The sequence below is a fragment of the Rhinichthys klamathensis genome, unplaced genomic scaffold (genome assembly GCF_029890125.1).
Source record: "Rhinichthys klamathensis goyatoka isolate OS25496 unplaced genomic scaffold, OSU_Roscu_1.1 h1tg000011l_1, whole genome shotgun sequence".
Taxonomy (NCBI): domain Eukaryota; kingdom Metazoa; phylum Chordata; class Actinopteri; order Cypriniformes; family Leuciscidae; genus Rhinichthys; species Rhinichthys klamathensis.
The window spans coordinates 16,592,098-16,596,699 of record NW_026606564.1 but is presented as its reverse complement, the minus strand read 5'-3'; the positions used below and the strand labels follow the sequence as shown (position 1 = coordinate 16,596,699).

The 4,602-nt window shown below is 37.4% G+C and overlaps 1 long non-coding RNA gene across 1 annotated transcript; it reads left to right on the top strand.

Annotated features, from left to right (window-relative positions):
* The first annotated feature begins 661 nt into the window (after positions 1–661).
* On the top strand, positions 662–2,992 carry LOC130101404 (uncharacterized). Its single transcript, XR_008808983.1, has 2 exons — positions 662–711; positions 2,768–2,992. It is a non-coding gene; the product is annotated as an uncharacterized LOC130101404 (long non-coding RNA).
* Positions 2,993–4,602: the final 1,610 nt, after the last annotated feature.

The window sequence follows — 4,602 nt, the reverse complement described above, 5'->3', positions numbered from 1 at the left end:
TGCACTGCATACCCTGTGTTTGTGCCTCTGTGCATCTATTTTCAGGTGTGCCACTGTGGGCGTCACCGGCACACCCGTGCCTACGCCCATGCCCATCCTGCTTAAATTTCAGATTACCTTAACTGTAGTTTCTTGGGGACGTCACAAAGAGTCCTAAACCCAACCCTTTCTGAACAGACATAAAAGAAACTGAAGCATTACTTCTGTATAGTCATTCAGCTCCTGACACAAGATGAATCTGCAGGTCTCCATCGTTCTTCTTTTCATTTCTCTCACTGGAGGTACAGAAAACAGCAAGTATTGAAATGTATTATTTGCTAATCATACTTTAGAGCGCTATCTCAATGTCTCTCTCTGTCTGTAAGGTTATTCTCTCAAGTGTTACTCCTGCACATCTGCTTCGACGAGTTCCTGTGGAGGAAATGTGACATGTGCAGATGGAGATTCTAAATGTTACAGCTCTACAGTTGGTAAGTCCAGTATAATGTGGAAATCTGCTGTATAAGTGATACCACTAGAGAGAAAGTTTCCACTTGTTAACTGCTAATCTTGGAATTGTTTTATTCTCTTATTATATGGACATGTATGTCTTTTCTACAGGTTCCCTCATAACTAAAGGGTGCGCAGCTCAATGTGTAGCAGGGACTGTAACGCAAGCAGGAGTGACAGTGGCTACGAGCTGCTGTAACACTGATCTTTGCAATGCTGCAGGTATTGGCCTTTGTTTGATCATGCGCTAGCAGTTTGATTTCATCCAAAGTAACTTAAAATTAGTAAATTATACAAACAATAATTCAATAGAATTGTTTTACTGGAGTAGATTAGGGGTGTTCCCGAAGCCAAATACCTTATCTAAAATCTCTATGTAATAAATGAGAGTAAAAATTAAATGAGCCATCTCTCAGAAATCAGAGCTTGGCAAGAGTAATATCAACTCAAATACTACATACATGTTCTACGATATGATATTGTATATTATTGTGTGTATATTTAAATGATTTAAGCCTTGTACAATATGATACTTGAATGAGTGGAATAAGCACAGCACGATCACAAACCAAACATTGTAATTTCCGTCTCTGCGCGTCTCCGTCTCTCAGCAACCAAACCAGCTCTGATAGCCTATAATCAACTAAGATTCATATACATTATTTACTACTTGATATGTATATTTGAATGTTTTAAACTTCGTATGATGTGATAAGCTACATGATAGATGTCTTTGTGTCAGTCTCTCTTGAAGCTGATCCTCGCTGTCCTCGTGCGTATTTGACGCTCGAACTGTGAGTTTTTTTCCCACTGCAACTCTGCTGGCGGCGCGTCGTCTCATTTTACTGTGGTTACAAAGTATATTACAATGGCATCGAACACAGCTCAGCCAATAATAATCAAGAACTGGAAGTGTCCGTTTTTATTTCTGTGTTTTTGACACTTTTGTCTGGCTATAGCATGAGAAAACAATACATTTAGCATAATGCTGCCATCAAGCTCTTTTTAAGAGACATCCCTGCTTATTTCAGCAACACAATGCCAAGATTCATTCTGCACATGTTACAACAGAGGCTTCATAGTAAAAGAGTTCAGGTACTAGACCTGCAGTCAGACCTGTCTCCTATTGAAAATGTGTGGTGCATTATGAGGAGAAAAATACAACAACAGAGACCACAGACTGTTGAGTACTGAAGGTAATTTATCAATAAGAAAGAAACTTTAACTTCAACAATTAGTGTCAGTCACTTCTAAAACACTTACTGAGTGTTGTTAGAAGAAAAGTTTTTTTGTTGTGACAAAAAAACAATAAAGTTGATCACTTTGAACATTGAAAAAAAAAAAAAACTCCACGGGACTGATAAAGGATTAGACTCACCTGAGCTACAATGAAGCAACATGAGTGCTTTGTTTGTGGAATATTTTTTTTTTACCACTTTATGTACAGAATACTCATCTCCAAACTCATCACTAGTATGGTGAACAAAATGTGTAGAGACATGCCAAATCATCTGTTGTGGGTGTCTTCTTGTTGTTCTTTCCGTGCTGACGCATATATCACCCTTCTTTTCACGGAGAGTGGGACGTGTTCTGAATAGTCTTCTACTTGCCATAGACATCGTGGTGTCACTCTCTGTTTTTGTGACTTCCATCAGAGCTGTTATGAGGAAAATTAAAAGACATCATTAAAAATGTAATAAAAACTGAAAATTATAGGACAAGCCCAGCATTAATAAATACAGTAACAAATGTATTGATCACTGTTAGTTAATGCTTTAACTAATGTTATCAAACGAGACCTTATTGTAAAGTGTTTGAGCACCAGCATGGAAAGCAATTCTGTAGCTAAAACACGGATTCATTTATTAGGGCATTCCTCAAGTGGAATGGATTTGACTGACGGCGCTCTGAAAAGTGAACAGACATATGCGCTGAATTAGAGATGGTCAAATGAGTGGGTCCAATATCATTGGTCTTAAAAAGTGAGTGGGTCTTAATTGTCCCACCCATATTCAATGGTTCCGACGCCCATGTTCAATATGAACAAGTGATTGTTAATAAGCAGCACAATATCAAAAGTAGTCAAAAATAGTGGGAAGCTATAAATGTAGCAATAAGGAGAAGCTTATGAATTAGTCTAGCACTTTCAGAGTTTTTATTGTTTTTAAAAAAATGTGACAAATTGATCAACAATGAACATGCAGTTTTCATAACTATAATTATTATTATATGTATTATCAGTGGAGTGTTATACTAATGTCCTTCCTGTCTTGATTAGATGGAGTGTACAAGGGAAGCTTCCTCTTGCTGGTGTCTCCTCTGCTCTTCTACTTCCTGTTTCAGTGAGTTCAGCTGAACTTCAGATTCTACAGCAAAGACCATCAAACAAACTCAATATGAGACACAATCTGAATAAAGCTTGTTTGTTGCTCTGCTGTTCTTTGGTTTAAGGAACTGAAAATCTGTACTTATTTAACATTAAAAAATTACTGCATTAAAACTACCACATTAATTTTATTTGCATAAATGAAAAGTTATTATAGAATGTTCTTTGCCGTTTTAAAAAGCGTGATGAACGTAATAAAATATTTACTTATGTCTATTAAACATCTATCTCAGTGAGTGACTGGAATCTTTTTAAATTTTTGGTTCAGTTAGTAAGCGTCATGGGTGGTAGTATATAAGTAGAGCACGAAGACAAAGACTGCAAGAACACAAGCCCTGTGTTAGACCTGCTGCTACTGTGATTTACAAGCTTAGATGTGGGCCAAGGAAGGATGTTGAAACTCATGTGCTGAAAGGGCACAGCAACTGAGTAGAGGTCTAAATCACCTATGTTGAAGGTAAGGTTTAGGTTAACATCACATTAGCAAACAAGATAGCCAGCTACCTCTGCCTTTCTGATTGAAATACATCTGTTTATCCATTTAATTGTTGTAAACACATGTAAGACATTTATGTGAGCATGCAATGGCTGGCCCAGGGTGTCCATAGCAGAGGTGTTCACCAACACGGCTGACGCCCCCCTGGCGCCCACCTGTTCAACAGCACCATCCTACCGGCCATGCTGTACGGGGCCGAGACCTGTTCGCTGACCGCGGCTGACAGGCAGAAGCTGGCAGTGACCGAACGCGCCCTTTAGCGGCTGATGTAAAAAAATCACCTTCAGTTAACACCTTCTGAGAGAGCAGGAGACCATTTGCCTGGAAGACACACCCTTCTCTAAACTCTTAAATACCTTATTACCTTTTGGTTTACTTCTTTGAGAATGAGACCTTTGCACCAGTCGCACTGAGACATTTCAAATGATATCCAACATGTGTAATACCGTATGATAATTATTCACAGTAACCCATATAGATTTTTGGGTGAATTTCAGGTGATCTCAGCATGATAGTACAAGAGAGAAATTCAAATGTTAATTTCCTTTGTTTTCTCAGAGAGTTGCCCTCTCCTACAGTTCTTCCAGTTTCTCCAGTCTTACAGAAGATACGATTTTAACAATACTTTAAAGATTTGATTTAAAGAGTCTTTTAAAAAAAGAAAAGAAAAAAGATCTAATTTAAACTTTTAAGATTATGCTTTTAAATAAATTAAGTAGGACTAAAACTCACTCTGCTGGAAAGCAGACTAACTTTACATACTGTATGCTGTGACACTGTGAGGCTCATCTGTCTGTAACTCTCTGTGAGGGTCTGAAGCTTCATTTCACACTGTAGTTTATCACTGAAGAATCTGGGGCTGCTTTGTTTATGACAACTTAAACTATTTGCTTTTGGATTGTTTTTACCATTGCATAAAAAACGAGTTTTTCAGCGCTCTGGAAATTTAAGGTGTTTTCATATTTATATTTATTTATTCATTTAACAACTTATTTACTAACTAAAACTGTTTAAATAAATTATTCATTATTCATTGAATTATATATTTTATTATCATTTAATTTAAAATATAGATACGTTTCTTTTTATAGTGTGTGTGAGTGTGTGTGTGTGTGGATAAGGTATTTTTGACCTAAGCAAAATGTGTCCCATTAGCAAAACACCTTATAAAGTCACCCGCCCAGACAGACGTGGGAGTGGGATATGGTTCTTTGGCAGTGAAAGTCAACTT